The sequence below is a fragment of the Balearica regulorum genome, chromosome 1 (genome assembly GCF_011004875.1).
Source record: "Balearica regulorum gibbericeps isolate bBalReg1 chromosome 1, bBalReg1.pri, whole genome shotgun sequence".
NCBI classification, from domain to species: Eukaryota; Metazoa; Chordata; class Aves; order Gruiformes; family Gruidae; genus Balearica; species Balearica regulorum.
Window position 1 is genome coordinate 211,019,013 of NC_046184.1, and position 22,309 is coordinate 211,041,321.

The 22,309-nt window shown below is 40.1% G+C and overlaps 1 protein-coding gene across 29 annotated transcripts in view; it reads right to left on the minus strand.

The window, feature by feature from the left end:
* Positions 1-22,309, minus strand: part of DLG2 (discs large MAGUK scaffold protein 2) — a 1,060,789-nt gene that overhangs the window by 115,930 nt on the left and 922,550 nt on the right. The window contains exon 1 of one of the 29 annotated variants that reach the window (XM_075742479.1): positions 18,433-18,766. The exons of the other annotated variants lie outside the window; for them this stretch is intronic. The gene's annotated coding sequence lies outside the window, so the exon portion shown is untranslated. Of the gene's footprint in view, positions 1-18,432; positions 18,767-22,309 lie in introns of those variants that run through there. 29 annotated transcript variants of the gene reach the window in all.

Below are 22,309 nucleotides of genomic sequence, written 5' to 3' on the forward strand. Positions count from 1 at the left end.
TGTATATTGATTCTCAAGACAGATTTACAGAGAGAACACAACTTCATCTACCAATCTCCATTTTGCTAAATAAACAATCCAGTCTTTGTTTCAGTCTTTTCCGGTATGCTTGCCTCTCCTTTAGTTGGCTTTTTTATCCTTGTTACACTGTTTAGCCTATGTCTTCAGTGGTTTAAGTAGCAGTGCCCTGTATCATGTAATATCAAATGACTTCCTGAAAAAACAGGCATAGCATCATATTCCTCCTTCTAAAAATTAAATGCATTATCAAAGACTGATATCAAGAAAATTTTCCTGTCTATACTATATTACTTTTTAATGCCATTTTAAATTTACCTCCCTGTTTTGTTTCTAAAGCTGTTTTAAAGTATGCTTCTGCATACTACTGAGGAGAGACTTATGCATCTCCAGATCTGTTCAACGCACATCATTCATTTTTCTCCATTTCTGATGGACACGGTAGGTGTCATTTTCCAGTCAAAGCACTATCTGTAGTTGAATAGGTATTTGAGAGGCCCTTCTTACTCCCTGTGCCAATTCACAAGTATTGTGTGATGGAGTAACCAGGTCTGCCTAACAGCAACATCTTCCAGTGATTATCCATCCCCATCACTGGTCCTGTGTACTATGTAAACAACTGTCTTCTATTACAGCCTTTCCCTTGAGTGAAAACTGAAAATGCAAAGTTAATTTGATGTGTACACCAGTGAATATTACTAACCACCAAGCCTTTCGAGGTTTCTGTCTACAGTGTCTTCATCAAATCAATACCCTCAGCGATTTTGTTCATCTCAGGTGTGCCAGACTCATGGACTTAGGCAAAAAAGAAAAGATCAAGGTCAATCCTACAGGAAGCAGAAGACCTCTGCTGTCTCCGTGCTGTGTTAGTGAGCCATGTTATGGACAAGGATTACAGATTAGTAGAAAATGGAAGTGCTGAAAACTTCCCACCTGATATCCAGGCTTTTTATATTCTTTCACGATTTTGACAAGCATCCCAGAATAAGAATGACAACCTCAACAGCATTTCCCAAGGACCAGCTGTTTGTTCCGTAGAGTAAGCGAATGCTTTGTTATCCTAACATGGTGTGTATTATTGGTTTATCAGTGTTTTACACTACCTTACAGGAAGTAAATTCAATGCATGTATATATATATGTATCACCGAATGCAAATATATATATATAGAATGTGTATATATATATGTGTGTGTATATATGGAACGCAAAGAGAGAGAGAGAAAAAAGGGGCTGTATCAAATGCTATTTACTGGCACAGACTTTCCCGCGGTTGCCAGCCTACAGCTAGTGACAGCAGTTGGATTGCAGCGCCATATGCTCCCTTGAAAGGCAAATTCTTTTAGACCCATTTTCAGTGGGGAAATCATAATTTTTAATACAGTGACAGTTTTTCATGACTGCAGTCTATGGCTTTACCCTAAGATTTATTTGACCTCTGCAGATTGGCTTTTTCTTTCCTGAAAAGGTTGTTGACAGAGAGCCTTTCTCCAAGGCTCTCCGATTTTCTGCTTCACTACTTGTGACTGTCCACGATGATCCAGGTAGGAAAAGGCACAGGATCAAGGTGATCCCTTCACTTATGTGATTAAACAGCATTTAGCACTGGTAAATGTCACATCCATACAGCTTTCAGAGACAGTTTGGACAGGAACACTCAAGAAATTTATTGGAGAATAAAGAATGCCTTAAGTTTCCTATACACACTCTTCTAAGAAAAAGATGCACTCAGATCAAATGAGAGATTTGGGCAAGATCGTCTGGGAGTGCGTTATGGTCTGGGATTTGTGATCCAGTTCCTAAATGTCATCTGTGTTGGGGCAACTGACTGCACGTTCTGAAGCGAATGGAGATGATTGAGCTTAGACCGCAGTGATTACGGTTTGTATCCAATTGCACTGCCTAGCATCTTCCAAGGAGAAACTGCACACGCTTGCATGGGTGCCAGGCATCAGAAACTTGCAACTGGAGCATGAGTCTGAGCTCTCAGGGTGAAGAGGAGACAGAGAGGTTGCCAGAGAGGGAGCAGAAAGGCCTCAGGGGCCATAAGTCACAATTACATCTTTTTACAGATGGCTGTCTAATTTGTTCTTAAAGATCCTCAGAGATGGAGACACTTCAACCACCCCAGACAGTGGGTGCTCCACTCTCCTTTACGCAGCTGCATTTTTTTCCTAATGTCTCATCTGAAGCTTTCTTGCTGCTTTTTAAGACCATTCCTCTTAGTCCACAATGAAAACAGGAAAACAATATGGCAAACTGAAATATTTCAAAACTAACACTATAGTAAAATTACAAAAACTAATGAAAAAAGGGGAGCACAGCTAAACAGGTAAGCAGAGATGGTTTTGCAAGTGCAAACCTTTTGAAAAAGTCTGCAAATGTCAGAAACAAGACCAGAAAATTACTGTATACCAATTGGGACAGATGAAACTCATTATTGCCAGTGGCCTACATGCTATAAAATAGGTTAGTATTGCTACAGAAACCTTTTTGGTGTGTCCCTGTAATTAGCACAAAAGTATTATCATTGTAATTAACTGAATCCCCTAGTACCTAGTGCAGTGTTCATGGCTGTAAGCAGGTTAATGTGAAAATTAATTTGTGCTAATTCACACAAGATCGGTGATGCCCAAACCAATCTGGCTGCAGTGGCGTTTTGTGGAATAACAGTATTTTCCTGTTGACTTACACAAGGCACTGAAGCTTCAAGAATGTCACATAAACCCATCTTAGCTTTCACTTGTGATAAAACTCTTGTGATAGTTCTCTATCTTTGGATAAATTTATTGTGAAACTCACTGCTAAGGGAATAAGAAATGTACTAGCTCTAGACACAGAAATTAATGGGATAAAGGATTTTGGCAGCTTCTTTAGCCTGTTCAAGAGGCTGGTTGGTCTCAGCACAGACTGTTCTCCAGAATGAGTTACCTTTTCATCTTGAGAGGGTTGTGTTTGCCTTCTAGGGCAAAGCATGGTGCCACATACACACAAGAAAAAAGGTAAAATTCTTTCATGCACAAAATCTTAAGAGTAAGAGACTGTAGGAAAATTCAGAGGGACTTGCATTCTCCTCTTCATTATCATCGACAAGATGGGAAAATAATAAAAAACAACTACCTGGAGGACTGAGAGAGAACATGGTTGAAATCAAGCCAAATCAGGGGGTGGCTCAGTGTTAAGAGACAGGAAGAGAGAAGATAACTGGTTTCTGTGCCTGCTACTTTTTATTCTTCCACTAAAAAATAATGTCTCGCAGTGGACAGACAATTTCTGTTCCCTGTTAACATTAGGCTGAAGAAACACTGTCATCACCTGCCAGTGCGATAGGGCAAATTAAGCTTCACAGCTTGAACTAAGCTGTCTTGTAGCTGTGACTATTCTTGCACTGTCTGGTCAGTGAGTAGCTATGCTAGGAATGGCTAATTAAGGGGTTTTTGCTCTGTCTTCTGCAGTCTGTGTTAAACTAAACTTTCACAATTTGCCTAGCTTGCCTTCCTTCAAAGGACTACAGTTCCATATGAATGCTTTTCATGAATATCTAGAACCATCACTCCTTAAGTTTAAAGCTGCAGTCTTTGGTCAACCTCCTGCAGAGATGTGCCACCACAATAATGAGAAGGCAACAGGGCTGGATCCTCACAACCTAGTTCCACTCCTGGATCCCTTCTTGTTCGCTGCCTCCCAGCCTGTACTGTGAGGTGGGCAGATGACAGGGAATTCCTAAAAGCTGATTTCAACCTATTGGGATTAAGCTTTTAGGGACCCTAAAGAGAGGCTCACCCACAGCTCAGTTCAGGCCAACCATCATGACCTTCTCTCTCCACCAGGACCTTCTCTCTCCACAGAGTACAGAAGCAGCCTGGTGGAGCAGCCTTCCTTGCCCTTGCTGATGACAGTAGGGTTTTTGTCTGTGCCCAGCCCTTTCTGCCCCTGTCCTCAACACAACAAATCAAAGCCCAGATTTCCCTCTCTCTTGAGCCTTTCTGTTACAATCTGAGAACGTAACTTCACAAAACACTGCATTTTATGGTAAAACTAGTCTATGTGTCTCTGCCCCCGCTGCCCCATCAGTTCTTATCTGGGGGTACACTGTTAATGGGACTGGAGTTAAAGATTAGCCCTGTTTTTAATGAGCATAGCAGTGGGGTCAGGGAGCTGTGGTAGGAGCTGGGTACAAGTGGGTAGAGAGATGTTCTTAGCAGCTCTACCAGCCCCTGCAGAGTGAGGAAAGCCACAAAGCTTCAGGCTTCCCAGCTCCTCCATCCCCTTTGCTTCTCCCTGGGCCCATCCATAACCCAGGAAGAGCCTGGCAAGCTGCTAAGAAGATCTCAGGGAGAGCCAGGCCTCCTCCCTGCACCTCCCACAGCCCTCAGTGCACCATGGGCTGGGGAGCAACCACTCCGTATTTCTCCACTTGCAAACTGCCCAGTGTCTCCTGTGCCGTGTTCTGTGTCCATCCGGAGTGGTTAATCCCCACATTTCTTTCCTCCTTTCAGTTGTCTGCCTCACCTCTCCACTATCCCTCTTGAATTACCTGTAAAATAATTTTTAAAGAATACGTAAGCCTGCTTTCTCTTCCTTTTCTTCAGCCTAACTGCTCTTCTGTCTTTTTACCAAAGCCTTCAATGTCCTACCCATTCCAGATCTGGCAGGGTCATGAGTGTTTTGAAGACCAAGTAGATTTGATTCTCCTTTCTATATATGCATCTGTTGTTTTTTCTTGTTTCCCTAACTTCTGCCAGGTATTGAGATTATTTGGTCCAATTTGTCTTCATTCTTACATCAGATATCCATCTGAAGAGTGGCCCATGATGATCTCAGGTGCAATTTGCTATCATTACCTTAACTTTCCTTTTCACAAGGCCATATAGTTGAAAGACAATCAAGTTGAGAGGCTGAGTTGGGAGCTGAAACAATAAAGTGAATAAAGGGCTGGGAAACAAACTCTCTTTTCTATGAAATGTAATGTGAAGCTCTCTAGAAGCTAGGCAGGCCACATTGGTTGAGATACTTTAATTTTTTAATACTATTAAATATGTATTGTAAATATGTAAAATTGTAGAAGACAATAGATAAAGCTTTGTTATTTTATTAAAGGTAAACAGAAAGCTGAGAATATCTTACTATTCCAAGCTTAGAGACACATAAGAGTGTCCTAATGACACTACAAACACAGCTTTAAAATCTTTTATAGTCAAGCTTTCAACAGGGCATAATAGTTCAGTTCATTACAAAAAAATATGTGTCTTTGAAATTACGAGCCTGGTTTGACTTTCATGTGTTATTAGCTCTCAGTGGAACTGGAGCATTTAAATTGATTGTAATGAGACATTAGCAGACACTGTTACTGCAGCAAACCATTCCTGTTTTGAGATGGCTGGCTCAGGAGGCCTCTAAAAGCATCCCAACAGGCAGCGAGTACCGTGCACTGACAAAGGGAAACAAAAATCAGCTTTGTAGAGGTCTGCCACGCAGCTGGCGTTGCTGCGCAGAGCGCGCCAAGCGGCTGCTCTGAAGGGCACCAGGAAAGGAGGGCAGCACCCTTCAAAGGGTGGGAAGGGATGCCAAGGGGAATGCTGATTAAATGCACATATGTTTGCAAATATACGCAAATGAATTTCTGCCAGACATTAAGACAAAAAGAATTAACCGTTTAGTATAAAAAAAAAAAAAGACCAAATCAAAGCAGACTTCTCAAAGCAATAATAATAATAATGATTACTCACATACCTCTCTGACACCAGGATGCCGAAGGTGAATCTATTCTGAGAATTATAAGACTTCCTATCTTGTGACTTCTGCCTCAGCTCCTTCATTTTCAAAAGCTTCTCTCACCCTTGTCAACCTTTTGTAGTTTCTGCTACGGTTTAAATACAATTCAATGAATGACCTATGTCAGTAACTCTCTTTTCTTCCCTCATCTTCCTTGATTTCTTTGCTATCTAATTATGCCAAAAGCCTGGAATAGTCTCTCGCAATTACCCTGTGTTCACGAAGCTTGTAAGAATCTCATAGCTTTAAGACTGTCGTGGATGCTTGTGCATGTACATCCATGTATTTTTGTGTATTTGTTTACAGTGATTGCGTAATCTAAATTTCTAAGGCAAGTACACTGAAAAAAAAAAAGGATTAGGAAATACTCTGAAGAGAAACCATTGCAAATGTGACAGCTGCTAAGAACCACTATGACTTTCATATTCCTCCTTCCCCCAGAGGTTACTGTCGTTCCTGGCCAGGGAAACAGCTGTAGCATGCTCATGAAGGGCAGAAAAGGCCTGGAGAAGGCAGAATTGCCCTTTGGCAGTTTGATGTCTTGCTGGAAAGCTTGTCAACCTTATTTACATTTTAATTTGCACACCAGCCTTTACAAGACTTTATATTCGGATTCTGCTTTAAAGTATCTCCTTCCGTATAATCACAACGACCTTTACATGTCTTCCCCCCATTACCCTCTGGGGCTGCAGCCCCGGCTCACTGAGCTAGCCAGAGGACTAGCAGCAAGAAATGTCAGGCTGAGCGTGACATTTATCCAAACAGTTGGCTGCTCATAAGGTAGCCTTATTTAAATGTTTTTTATTATTATTGTTATTAATTATTTCCTATAGGAGACTAAAGAGCAGTATGGGCAATGGTCACATCCTGCTAAAGGAGAGTGCTAAGGGAAAATCCCTTTCCTGTAAGACAGGAGCAAAACTGGCAGCATGCATCGCCCCTGAGAGCAAAGAAGGCAGGAGGGATGAAAGTGGGCAGTGACTGATTACTATTGACATTATTTTTACCGACAGACTGACAACAGAACTTGGCAGGATTATACCCACTGGCTAGTTAAGAAGAGCACTGCTATAAACATGCCCTGCTCCAAATAAATCACAGCACAGGCACAGAAGCACAATGCATGCATTAGCCCCCAGCCTGTCAAGCTGCTACAAAAATATGCGGTCTTTCTTACACCCAAAATAATGCCAGTGGAGAACATACACAGATTATTCAAGGTTTTATGAGAATTACCTCTGCCGCATTTTTTGGCCATTACAGAAAAGACTCTAGTGAATATATTTTGATCAAGCAAAGCTTTCAAAGCCTCTAAGTATCCCTGGCATAGAGAGTGGTGTTTTTATTGTTACTGGCTAATCCCAATTTCTAATGAATTCACTGCCTTGGGATTTCCAGATACAGAAGCATTCTCTTCTCACAGTTACAGAGAACACCTCTGGGGATATGGATATCATAAACAATTCCTAACTCCATAACTTCTGCATTTCTGATTAATTTTGATATATAAAAGAAAATCTTTGTACCCTGTGACTATGAACACCCATTGTAAGAATGAGGCCAAGGTGGGCCGTACTGTTTAGAGTTCTATGAAGTGCCATATTTGGAGGGAAGGAGGACTTTTTCCTAGGTCTGACTACAGGGACAGTAAGACCTGAGCTTCTGTCACATATCTGCTTTCTGGGACCATCTCAGAGTTTTATTAATACGTTCCACAGTATTATAGAGAACCTGATTTTCCCTTTCTCTCGAGTATCCGCTTTACTGCATCATCATAGAATCCCACGTTAAATAAATAGCGTCAAGCCTGAGACAGTGTTTGCCAATCTTTCCAAAGAAATAAATGGGAACAGCATCAGGGCAACTTCTGAACTTTTACATCTCAAGAGTTAATTTCAAGTGTTCAGAAAGCAGTGGGGTAACACAGTGGGTAGAGAAGGTTAATGCGTTACACATCCTTGTGGACATAGCAACATTTCTTCACTTCAAGGCATAAGAAAGTCTTGTGACTTGAGAACCAAGATGCAGGATAATTCTTCTGAATTCTGCATCTCCTCAAACCTGTAAATGCAAACTGACTCTATTGGCACCAGTCCTTTCTGTTCCATAAGATAGCACGTGTCCATGCTAAGAGAAGGAAAATATTTAGTTTTCATTTGGTTTTGACTACTTTGAGTGTTTGGCTGGTCTGTTAACCACAGGTCAAACACTCTTTATCATAGGGATCTGTCACTGCAAGCACAAGGACATATGGATCCGAAATGCCGTAATTTCTGGTGGATGGCACCGTGCCGTCAATCTGTAATTTCAGTGCTGGGGGTTTCTGTCAACTTCTCTTATGCTTGATCTGCCACAGATTCTTAACTCAGAGAGTGCTGACCTAAGAGCAGAATCTGGCCTGGCTGCATGATGGCTGAGCAGAGGACCTGGGAAAGAAACGGATGCAGGACACACTGTGATGATGTCCCTGTTTTAAGCCTTGTCATTCTTCATCACAATTTCACTACAAAGTTTTGAAGGCATCAACATGGACAATGACAGAAGAAATAAAAAATTCTGGAAGGGCTATGCCATGTTGCCTAAAGCTGAAAAAACCCTAAACTTCTGAAGAGATCCAGGATCAAAGGACCTGGGAAATGTCAGTTGGATGGTAATTCTATCATGTTACAAGGCTTGGTGCAGCAAGTATGGGAGAACAAGCTCTGCAACAGATCAGAGCCAATTATCAAAGTAATCCCATTTGGCCATAAAAATATCTAGTTATTTAATACTGCTGAGCCTTGTTTGTAATCACAGAGCTTAATGAGAACAACTTACACTGAAAGGATAGGAGGGAAATCTCTGGAGTAGAAAGGCTGCTAAAGAGGACGTTAACAAATGCAAGTAAATTTGAGGTTTTAACTTCTTTTATGTAGGCCATACTCTATTCATAGAGGATTTTTTTTTAATCACCCAACTCCATGCCAAAGTTGGCTTCACGATTATGAAAGCGCACTTTTGTTTTCACACTCTGTGCCATGTAGGCAAGTCTCTCAATTAAGGAAAGGTTTCTTTTGTTTGAATGAGATTCTGTTTAATTTCTGGCAGGCAGATTTCAGAAATAATTACCATCTATAGAAGGATGAATAGCAGACGAATCTATAATTCTCATTACCCACCAGAATTTCAAAGTGAACTTAAATTCTAAGCAAGCATTTTGTAGATCTGAATGAAGGGGAAAAGGTATTGGACAAAAGTAGTGTCGTTTAATTCAAATCTTGAACAAGAAGAATGATATTTAGCAATGAGTGGGACCTAACATACAAAATGCTGAGAAGGATTCAATTGTCTTTTGAGAAGTCTGGCTCCTCCTTGCCATGTTTAAGGCATATTGAATGTCACGCCCTACAAACACAAGGGAATGGTCTGGTCAACAGTGGACAGTAGAGCTATATGTTAAAGTTTTTAGCCAGCTTACATTGTGAATTCCTGATGGAGGGGTGCCAAGAAGATGGTTCTCAGTGGTTCCCAGTGACAGGACAACAGGTAGTGAGCAAAAATTGAAATACAGATAATTCCGTGTACACATTAGAAAAAACTTTGCCATTCTAAGGATGATCAGATACAGAAACAGGTTGCCCAGAGAGTTTTGGACTCGCCATCTGTAGAGATACTCAAAACCTGACTGTACATGACCCTGAGCAACCTGCTCTTGCTGACCCTGCTAGAGCGGGTTGTGTTGGACTAGACAATCTGGCTGCCTTCCAGGCTTGAGTATGCTGTGATTTTGTGAAATAACGGGTCTAATTCTCTGTGGTTATATACAAATGTAAAAAGCAAAGCTATTTCTCCTCTTCTACTTAGAAATAAAAAGCTGGTAAACCCCACTGGCAAGATAATGTATGGTTAACAACTTCAGTCCTTTAGAATGCAAAGATCATTAGAATAAATAAAATATTACACTTAGCTGTACCAGTGTCCCCTGGCTCACATTATCCTCCCTGGTGACAGTGCTGTTGAACAACCGGGTACAGCAATATAAAGGTTTAATATCCGGCTATATTTAATATCAAACACCCTGATATTGACAGTGCCCACGATGGCTGCAGGTCTGTCAGCATTTTCAAAGCTTTATAACAGCCATAAAAACTCATGGAGTATAGAAATGAGTCAACCAGTACTTATAATTGCTGGCATTTAGCACCAGAGATGATGACTAAGAATCTATATTTGAAATACCTGGAGTTGGTGGAGTTCAAGTACAAATCCTGAGGAAGATCAACTACATTTTTGTGAATTAAAGACACTGAACTGTGTGCAGCTTATTGGCTGTAGAACTTTTAGGTGAGCACTTAAAAGCACATTTATTCTGCACATGCACTGCGAATGTATGCAGTTCTCTTGTAAAATGAGTATTGTTTTGACTTGGTTTTCCCTGAATGCAGAATATTGCCATCTTTGGCATTCAGCTTTGTGCCCTTGCATCAGCAGAGGTGGCTGCATTTCACATTTTCAGAAACAACGTTTAGGAAATTCCCTGGGGCACCATTTTCAATGGCAGATGTCACGCGTCTCATATGCTCAAATACAGCTTGACAGCATTTCAAATGGTCTTCCCATTCTGCATTGACCAATCCTACAAAAAAATTAATCTGAAACAAAAATTTAGGGAATTAGTATCATAATGTCTCAGATATTTCTCGGTCTGAGAAGGAGCTTCACTAAAAAAAGGGTGTCCCAAGATTATAAATTAAAGTTAGTTTTATATGGCTGCTTATGCTATTTACCTATATGGCAGTTTATGTAATTTATCTGAAAGAGGGCCGATATTCCAAACCACTTGCTAACATAATTTACAATTATATTGCTTTTTATCCGAAAGAGTCCTGATGCGTTTCACAAACTTAATGCAGTACAAACACTATATATCAGTGGTATCCACCTCAAGGATGTCAGTCACAATTACAGAAGTGCTGCAAGTAAATCAAGGAACATAAGAGTGGCTAAATTAAAATGGTGCTTGATCTGCAGATTGGGTGGATTAATTTAACTACACCTTTCTCTGAAAGACCTACAGATTGTTTCAGAGTCACACGCAGCAAGAGGCACATCCACCAGAAGATGAAAGGCTGAGTCAGCCCACACAGGTGTTAACCAGAGGTGAAGGCAGACGTTGGCCACATTTGCGTTCTCAGGCTGGTCTTTGATTTGTGCGGTTTTAGGTATATTTAAATGGTGTAAGTAAGAACACAACCAGGCTCTATATGTTCTGGATCAGTGCTTAGGCCTTTACAATTTCCATTACTTAGCTGAGTGACTGACGTTAATATTTGAATTCAAGTTATTTACTTGCGTGTTAAACTCAAATGTCTAATTTTTGCTTGGAAAACCAGTAAATTAAATACGTTTCTTCACTGAAAAATCAACTTTTTAATGTAAATACAATCTGCCAGTAGGGATACCATTTTTCAGCACAGATAATCAAAAATTAGGCTCTCCTGCTCCTCTTTTCTCCCTCCCTCAAATGACAGTTTTGGGTAATTGAAGATTTTCAGAAGTATCTACGTATGGCTTTATTTTCTGATATGTTTTTCCCCTATTGATCTCTTTCTTTAACAGGTATTTCTGTTTAGGAATAAGGAAAAAACAGTTTGTATATATAGGCCCAAAAAACCTGGTGTTTCCGGTATTTTGAACCTCACATTGATGTGAAATATCACGTATAATTTGCCTTCATTGTATATTTTTAACATAACTCCTAACTACACCAAAATTCAGCATAGTCTAGGATCTCACGTACAGTAGGTAAGCTAACACTGGGGAAAGGTACAAGGGGTAAAAGAAAGACAGAGGATGAAAGGGCTATTATTGTATTGATTCAAAATAAAACATGCCAGGTAGCTGAATAATTTTAAGTAAAAGAAGTTTTAGTCTTCTTTCTTCCCATGTTTCAAATCTTAAAAATACCTCCCATGATAAATACAAATCATTAATTCTTGATCAAACATTTTTGTAAGAGTTAGTTGACAGGCGCACAGACAACATCTACAGCCTAAGCTTGTTTCTTCCTCTGTTAACCAAGCTTACAAAAAATAAAGTGAAACAGAAAATTTCAAAGTTTCAATCTTGGTAAGTTTAGGTGCTTCTTTGGCCAGCCAGTGACTCACACTTTATATAAAATATCTCAAACAATGGATGTAAAGTGTTGTATTTTAAGTCTTATGAATAGCGTAGGGCAAAGGCCGGACGAATTTATGAATGGTAGATAAACCTCAACTAAAATTTATGTGTACACTTCACAGTAATTCTGCTAGAAAAATGCATAAAACTATGCAGTCCTTCCTACTTTCTGCCCTTCTACTATTTCATACCACTACCATTCAAGACCTATGCACTGAAATGAATTTTATAAAAATAAAGCAGAATTTATTCACATCTCTGAAAAGACAGAAGAAAGCTGACTGTGAGTGTTGTCATTTCAGTGGTTGGGTGCAAGTAGCAAGAAATGAAAAAGTAAAAACAAAGGAAGATATTTGAAAATATTTGCATCACATAAACTTACAAAGGCCGATACGTAATAGCTCCCATAAAAATATCTGAGTTGCTCCACAAAGTTGTTTCAAGAACCTTGTAAAACTAGATCCGTCTACCATTATAATTCAAAGACGATAAAATTTGAATTGGAATAGAAGAAACCAAACATGAACAGGAAACATTTAAATTACATTCAGTATTCCGGAACAATTTCTTTAATTCAAACAAGAACATTTTAGAACATCTACAGAAAATTTTAGGGGTTTTAACTGACAAATTGCAAAATATTGTGAAATGAAAGTAATTCCGTGCCTGGAAAACCTGTTTTGTATGTAGGAGTGCTATTTTCTCCCTCCTCTGAAACGTGGTTCTGTGTTGGATGGGTATATTTCACCAAAGTATTTAACTCTTGTGGTTGTACATAAAGAGGAGAAACACAGACAACTGCCGGTAACAGCTGAGTTTCACCTAATGCCACCTACTAATGATTTTACTTTTTGCATTTCTGAAGTACAGCCCAACCCAAAGCCAGCAGCAGCCAGTGCAGGCTGTCATTTCTCTATGCAACGTGTACCAGAAACACCCTCCCGAGGAGGGCACGGATACTCCATAGGACATGAAGCAGATAATAATTTTGTCCACAGTTTTCTGTCTGGGGTAACAGATGCCTTTCTCCAGGAATATTTTGGTAGTGGGAGACACAGATCTAGTACTATAAACAAATTGACATTAACAGTACTGTAAATAAACACAGAAAGAACAAAATACCATTTACATGAAAAGGTATACTGAAGGTGATGGTATTTATGTTTATTCCTTCTTAAAATGGCTACAAGTAGTTTTTTTTGAAAGAAAGTAGAAGTTTTCTTTAGTGATTAATACTTCCATTACTTTTCTTAGACATTGCTAGGTAGAAACATTTGCTCCTGAGTATTACTAGCTGCTCTGAATGTTTTTTCTACTTATTGTACACATTACTGAATATAGCAAAAATGCTTCTGAGAGTACAATTTACTTAAAATATAGAAATAAATAGCTATAAAAGAAAAAAACCCAACAAAGTGAACTGATTACAGTCTGCCTGGCTAGTTCACTCGTCCAGTTTCAGCATGTGGCTGCAAACACCACGGTTCAATCAGTTCTTTATTATTTCATAATGTTAAAGGTTATTACCACAATACAAAAAAGGGATAATAGCGGGTTCTTAAATTAGCATTCGCTTAGCTCAAATGCCAGCGCACTCATCTCTTTCCTTAAAACCTAGCACAAATAGAATTGTAAATCATGCTTACAGAGTGGTGGGTTTCTGTTGTCTTCCAAACAAGAAACATCTCATCGGGAGTACAGTAATGAATTAGAAGGGACACGCCATGTCCCACTCTGTCACTTTGCAGGTTCTTCAAACACAACACACTGACCAGTGAGATGGAGAGATGAGATTAATTCTCAGGATTGTTGTCAATCCAGATTACACTCCTGCCTGGCTAAAATAATAGGATAATTTTAACACTAAGAAATTATTCTGCGAATGAGGACTCCATCTGCAGTTTTATTGGACTGACTTTTGAGCAAGTGTATTGGTATTTCCCAAGCTGAAATACAGTGATGCCATAAGTTTCTCCCTATCATACAAAATAAACTGTATATTAATATTACGCTTTAGGCAACCAGCTAATAACTTGAGGTTTACACAGGACAGAGGATGGTATGCCACTGTTATTTAGACAGTGAATGAATCTGTCACAGATGAGTATCACTCCTGTTGGCATAATGGTAAATGGAATGACAAATATGCTCCATCTTTGATGATTCCAGGCAAGACAGAAAACTGAGGACCAGAGGAGCAGCAGATATTTGGGAGTGCTTTCAGCCTGCAATCTGAAGGGATTACAGCCACTTCCATGTAGGGCTATATAAGTGGGTCTCCACAGATTTTTTTTTTTTTGTTCTACACACGATATGTAAAAGATGAAAAGTGTTCATCTAGAGCAATGCACAGTGACTTCCAGTGCAGCTCATTCTTGGGACATGTATTTAATACTTGCCTATAGGATTCAAAGTTGTAGGGCCTTTACTAAGGCTGATTCTGGGTGCGAGTTGAATCCTACACATTTATTTATGGGCAGCTTCTCCATAGGTTGTAACTATTCTGTGATGGAGACACAGTCATAGCAACCAGCACCCTTCTGACCATGCACGTCCTCCAAAAACATGGAGAAACTCCACCGAAAGCTGACATGAGCAGCTTGTCTCTTGAAAAGGACCCTTGACTGATACTGTTCATATTTTTGATCATCTAGACTGTTTTAAATGCCACGCAGAAAGCAGGCCATTTGTATCGCTTTATTCCACTGACATCTGAGTCCCACTGATTTCTGGTGCTGAATTCTCCAGAACCAGCTCTGTTAACCTGGAGCAGACCCTCCTCACATGGACCGTTTGAAGGACGAACACATCTACTTGTCATTTTAACCATGTGGCAGCAAGGAAGGTGCAGGGGTTATGATTTTTTTTTTTTTTTTTTCCCCCACAGCAATGACTACTTACATCAAAAGCTCCTCTTTTTTTCCTCCTTTTTTTTAACTTTAGTGCAGTGCAACCAGATTCCAAGACACCGAGCGCCACTAAACAAACCAAGCAATTGCACACACAAACAAATTAAACTTAGCATCTATGAGATGTATTTTGCTTACAAGTGAATCTTTCCCTGTTTTCATAACTCGAATATCCTCTCCGGCTTGTACAATCACATAAGACCTAAAAAAAAATCTCTTCTGCAGGATTAGGCCTTTGCATGTATTTCACTCCCAACACAAAGAGCAGACCAACATCAAAGAGCACGTCGTGTTTATGAACACGCTCTCTCTCTACTCCAGTTGCCAAATTTGCTCCTTTCATGCACCGAGTGTTTGATAATCCTTTAAAATGGTGTTTCCCTGCCTATCTATCTGGACATAGAAACCCCCAACTGTTTTTCATTGACGCATTGTCATCCTTTACTGTGTTCGGTCTCTTCCCTGCCATAGTTATATTGGCTACTCTCAGCATCGAGCATACTACATGTCTAACCTATCATTCCAACCCATTTTTCCACTGAAGGACTTCTCACTGAGAGCACATCACTGTGATTGACGGTGTCTGCACGGTGCTGTTTCACACCTGTCACGACTACTGAATTCAGATCTGAGAATGCTGCAAAATGGCATGCAATGTCGCTTCATCGGTCTCTTCAATAAAAAGATGACATTTCATAGATAGTTAATATTTTTCAGTTCTATGCACTAGAGCCTTCTGCACTCAAGACTATTATAAATTTATTCCTTTATTTAAAAGTATAGTTTGTGTGTGTATGTATATGCTCGAAAGAGGCAAACTGAGGTGTTACAGGCACACAAGCATGTGAGTTTACACACCGCCGCCGCAATCTCCAGTCACTTCTGACACAGACAAAAAGCACAGTCGCACACATTAGCTATATTTACTGCAAACCGAAATATAACTCCCCAAAGAGTAATGCCGGGTTATTCATTGCCCTGTTGCACCAAAAAGTCGACCATGAGCTGCCATGGGACTTCACAGCAAACCTGAAGGTCAGCAGACCTAAGGTATTTCAGACCAAAGAAAAAAAAAAAAGAAAAAGATCCATTCCAAAACTAAGAATTCTTATCTAAGATGTTTTCCCCCAGGTATCTACATTTTATACAAAAGATAATCTGAACATAGGTGCCTTGGCTGGTTTCAGCTGTAAGCAAAAGGCGAAAGCTGAGAAAGATTCTTCTTGGAGAGCAGATTTCTGCTACCTGAAAGCGCTATGCATCAGTCCTAAAATATTATCTCTACTCGGAAATGAACAGGAAGCCAACATACTTCTTGGAGTTGTGGTGTAGAGCATTTCCAGCAGGAGGTACCGCTAACCACACAGCTGGCAGTTACCTGGACCAGCCCTGGTAACTAAGGGGACTTAAGGCACGGCGCGCCACGGAGAGCACTGCCATCGCATACTGTGAGGTGGGAGGCATGGATCACAGCAGCAAACTCATATTCAAATAAACCATGTTCTCCAGACCAGAGAGGATTTAAAATACAATTCTTAGTCACTGTTGTTTTTTCTTCAGCATCGCTCCTGGACTATGACCAGAAAGGTGCAGTAGGCACACACCCAGGATAAAAAGTGATTTTTGCCACATCCTCTGGCTATTTTCCTTGGTCTTATCTGGACTGAACTTCAAGAAGCTGGTCTCATCTGTGCCCAAGCCCCCACACCACTGCCTGGAGGCTGAACTAGTTGGTAGCTTAATTTATTGTGTTATAACAAATAGCGAGTCTGGAGCTCTGGTGCCCACAAGAGCCATATGCCCATATCATAACTTTCTCCTTTTAGGGTTGCTTTTCCTGTCCTAATTTATACTTCCTCAGTTACAGTACATACATTTACATGGTTAATGTTCAGATTGCTGAGATTACACCATAGCGATGCATGCAATATAAATGCCTAGGACAGATGGATGCAATATCACAGATTTCTGAAAGGAGGAGAACTTGCAAAGCCAGAAGCTCACACTTCAAGAAATCTCATTTGCTAGCACAGGGGTCACTGAAATAGATCTGAATGCTTAAAAAGCAGTGAAATACTCTTAAATAAAGCACTGCTGACAAAGGTATCTAGTCTTTCCTAGAAATAGGTTCTAGTCTGTTAGACAGCCAGGAAATGATCTCAAGAAATTCTGATTTTTCCAAATTTATGATTTATAAAGAGTAAGTTCAAATCTGTTCTGCAAAGGAAGTCTGTGGCAAAGGCCACTTAGCCAATAGCCTTCCTCTTTAAATAAAAAATGATGCTAAAATAAGACACCTTATTAATTAAACCAGGATCTGTCCTGCAGCTTCACATATAACTCATGGAACAATACAAGTTTAAATCACTACAGAGTAAACAGTTTGGACTGATACCAGATGAGAGGTCTCTGGAAGAGAGTGTCTCTCTCCAATTAATAATAATACAGCAATAAGACAACAGGTGCTGTTCTGCCAAGCCCTCTTGATATTTTGATAAAACCAACTTGCATCTCCAACCCACAGAGAAAAAAACCCAACAGAGGCATAGAGAGACAGGAGCAACGACTGTCCCTTTGGTAATACCGCTACTGATCAAAGGAAAAGTAAAATTGTCCCTCATGACCACCTGCCTCTCCTGAGGAGGGATACAGGTATCGTACGGCAATGCTAATATTTCCGTTTCATTAACTCTGCTTTTCAATTCCTTTCTGGTTAAAACAACAACCAAAAAATTGCTGGCTTACTGATCTCTAACGGTTGCTGACAAGATAACGTGGACAGATATGAAAGGAGCTTGCTTGAAAAGATGCAGAGGTCGTAACGAAGCAAGTGATAATCGGAGCAAAGAATCTAAAGCTGGTGAAATTCAAAACTAATGCACACATTATAGGAAATATACCTTTCCTTCCCTTGCTGTGCTATATCATGTTTCCCACAGTTTGTTTCAAAGTCTCCCTTTGCCTTTCATCTTACACATATTTCAGCACTGTTGTTATGCAAGATGGGGAATCATTCATTTTAATGTGATACTAAGCATATTACCACAAAAACAGAGAGAGACTACCGTTTTACTGATTATCTAATTAAAAAGCTCTACAATATAAATTCTTTGCAGCCCCTCGCTGCACACAAAAGATTTAATGCTGCATCTGAAAAGCCACATGTACATAAAAGCAAAGAATTTGTAAATGCTTCCGATTTTTGCTTTTTCTTTTTCTTCCTCTTGCTACAAAAGCCATAGCTATCACTCTCTTTAACTGCTAATAAAAGCAATTTAATGACAGGTAGATTTGCTGGTTTGCAGCTTCTTTGAACCCCCAACACACTCGCTAAAGGAAAGTAACTTTAGCTAGAAAAGAGATCCTCGCAGCACTATGGTGAATAATTCATCATTGCATTTTCCTTTTCATCTCATTTTGTGCCAGTAACGTACACAACTGAAAATATTGCAAAATCTAAAAACAACCACAGACAAGGACTTCCAGCAGCAAAATACACATAAAAACTAGCAGGCAGGTTTCCCCAGCTTATATAATAACAGCTTTAGCTCAACAGAACCCCCATCACTCACCGAGAACTGAATTCACTTGAACAAAAGCAGAGCCCAGTCACCAAATGCAGCTTCGCAGGACTCTTAATGCGAGATGCTCCTGTCTGCTGTTCAGTTCACACTTGCCTTTATAACTAAGCCAACCAACAACATTCAGTTGCTGAACCTGATGAATTATAAAACGGTAGCTCCCAGACTCTCATATTTTACATCACAGGGGGTGGTCATCCAGCATACACACTGCCTGTGTACATATATTCTGCTATAACTCATCCTGATAAACACATCAGTGCTGGCAGCGGTGACAGTAATTGGTGCTCAGGATGTACAAGCACAAACCAATAGAGCACACTCCCACCTTCTGCTCTGTGCAACATCTCTACCTGTCAATCACTGCACCTTGTTAAGGTGGAATGATCACTGCTCTTCAGGGGAAAAGCAAAACTCAGAGAGAAACCATCTACCAACATGAATTCTTCACTTAAACATTTCTTAATACAGTGGTAAATGTAGCTTCAATCTCTTCTAGATACAATTTTCATGGGTTTTTTTTTTTTAATCTTCATAAAATCTTCCCTTCTTAAAGACACAGTTCTTATTTAGTGACTAACACACGGTTCGTAACTTCCACTATCATGAATGGAAATTATGCAGGCAAATTCCACGGACATTAGCAAGAATAACCTAAAAGCATTACTCCAGGCAGAATGAATGTTAAAAGCAATATACTTGTTAGGGGAAATTATGTGTACATTTTAAAAGCCTCTTAAAAAATGCTGATGGGTTTTAAAAATATCCTCTAAGTTATAAATATGCATTTGTAACGCTCTTTGCTTCTCTAATGCTTTCTTTTTTCCAAATGCTTCTATTGTTTTTAAAGTAAATGTATAGATACAAAATAACAGAACCAAACAGCTAAAACTTCCATCCATTGATATAAGCAATTAAACTAAACATTTTCAAATGGGATTAATTACAGCAATAGCAATCACAATTGTTGCACATGCCACAAATTAACGCTCACAATTAGTGCCTAACAAGCAAAACTGGTTATGGTGATGGTAATACACAGCCAGGGAGCAGTCACGGGAAGGGGCTGTGTATGGCAAGGCTTTTACGATGGAGCAGAAGTTGCTCTTTCAGAGTTGAGCTCCAGGAATTTTATACGTGTTTTACGCAAACTCAAGGCTATTTGTACGAGCACAAAGTGTGAATGAACACTTTATTCGGGATGATTTTCTATTTCTACATCACTGGTGACGACTCTTAAAGGGCTCCATTTTGATCCAGCTCATTTCATTCCCCATGCCTGTAAAACTCTCCCAACATTTGGTACCATGACGCAAGGTTATTCTTGGGAAGGTGAGCACAGTTGTGGGAGCAGTTGTGCATCGCCCGGATGCTTCTCCACGAACAACTGGGCTGAGGAATGCAAATGAAGCCTGCGCCGGCAGCCCCAGGCAGAAACCCAACCCCTCTCACCATCTGGACCGGCTGATGTGCGTCACGACGTGGGAACAGGGTGTTGCATTTCATGCATAGCAAAGGCAAGTCCTATATATATATATATCCCTTTCTCCTGTCCTCAGCTGCTTCTCCCCCCCGCCCCCCCATTCCTCATTTATCTCTTTGTGTTCAGCACCTTCGCTATCTGAGAAAAAATTCACGAAAGGCCAGAGGCACGAGCAGTGTTTCTGCATGTGCTACTAGCTCTTACTATAGAGGCTTGCATGAAGGAAAAGCTGTGTATAGTTGGGTGGCAGCATGCAGGGGAGACGTATCAGGACTTGATCAGAGTAATGGTTTTGATGTCTCTGCCTTTCTCAGAGGAAAGGGCAGCTGAGGTCCAATAATTGGATCCTCCAGCGATGCTGACTGGGAATAATCCAATATGGGCAGAAATATTCCAAATGACAGACCCTGGCTCATTGAGAAGCAGCGAAAAGATCTGTGCCACTGGATTTGCCTTATAGAGCCATATTCTATTCTCCTGGGTTTTACACATTTCACTTGCAAATTATAGAGGTTCTTTACAATGCCCCGAGCAGAAGTTTGTTGTCTTGTGCACTAATTAGGGTTTTCTGACCTATTTTTTCATAAAAGACAGGTTTCAAACCATATGTGCCAGTATGCCCTAAGTGGCATCTATTTTCCTTTTTGTTTTGCCTTAACCATTCAGGTTTGAAGAGTCTTCCCAAGAATCTACGTATACATGACAGTGCTTATAATAATTTGGTGCAGTGTGATTTAAGACATATTCAATCAATCATAAGCAATGTTTGACTGAATCTCCTTGACCAACATAACATTTGCCCTAAAATTCAGCTCACGCGTACCGAAGTACAGGTTTGTAAAAGTGACCAGGCTCACAATAATGTAAGGCACTGCAATATTTCATTGCTGTGTGTAGGTGGCATGCATAAACCACAGCCTGCGGTATTACACAAGAGCCATAATTCCAAGAAAAACTGCTGCCTCATTTCACACTTACTTGCAATTTTTAATTAGCTAGCCTGGCTTCCGTGTTACCTTTCCATGGGAAATATTTCATAGCTGATACTGCCATAATATTCAGCAGTGTGGTGCTCCGTAACATGGCTATCTACTCGGTGAATGGATACACTCATCGCACAACCCCTGGCTTCGAGGCTCTGTTCATTTGTTCTGGTGCAGAATGTGAGATCTCACATTTGAACTTTCTCACTTCACTGACAGGTGTGTGAAAATCCCATATGGCTGCCAGATTTCTCTATACCTACGTATAGAGAGAGTATGTATTTTTAAGGTATTTGTAACAAACACATTTGGTATTGACTTTGAGGTTCTTTGCTTCAAGCTGCAAACTAGAAATGATCTAAAAATGAAAAAAAAAAAAAAGTGTTCCCATTTGCTGCCAAAATATGACTTCTTTTTTCCATAGTCATGTGGACTATATTGACTACACATCACAGACATCCTATTTGCTATCTAAAGTGAGCACACAGATCACTGGGGAAAAATCAGGGCATTCAGCTGGAATAACAAGAGTAGTTACCTTTTCCACTCAAGAAGCAGCTAAGGAAACTTCAAATTAAGAGTAACTAAAGGCAGGTTTGATACTATCAAGATCACAAATGAGCTAGTACAATCGACTTGCATCCCAGTGAAGAAAAACTAGATCTCCAGGATCTCCACAGTGTGGACCCAGAGTTCGAGGTGAATAAATGTGCACCAGCAGAGATAATTTCCAGGCTACGCCAGACGGTACGGATGATCAGTATACTGGTCAGTAATTCCTGCCATGTGGCCCAAGAAGCCATCATACACACTAAAGAGGTGTTTGTTCAGTACCTTGCGTTTAGCAATTATGTTCTTCAATTCCTTTAGTGAATTTTTGTCAGATTTACGCTGGCTAAAGGAAATGCTCGTTCATGTGATAGCCTGTTGATGGCACTGTCAGAGAGTATCTCTAAAGCATAGGGCACAGCAGGATTTAAAAAAGGACTGGGAATTTATCAGACAGTAACATCCAGAAGAACAGTAATAACAAGAAGCCTCAGCTTTCCAATGATCAGGGGATCTAAAAAAACCTTCGTTTCTTATGGATGTTTCTCCTTTGATCTCAGACTCAACCCATTGCTCTGCTTCAGTCTGCAACATTTCACAACAGCAAAGCTTCTCCTGGGTCCCATACAAGACAAAACCCAGAACCTTGATGGCTGCAGGTCACTAGCCAGGTCGTGTCCTACCTTTCTCCCAGCAAAGGCGCTAACTTAGCTCTCCCTCCCTAATCCAGCTAAGAATTGCCATGAAATCCATATGAGCGTAGTTAATTCTGAGACCTACCTTTTTTCAAACCAAAATCAGCTGAGCATACTTGTAAAAGTCTTTTATTACATTTGATAAAGGTAACCACTAG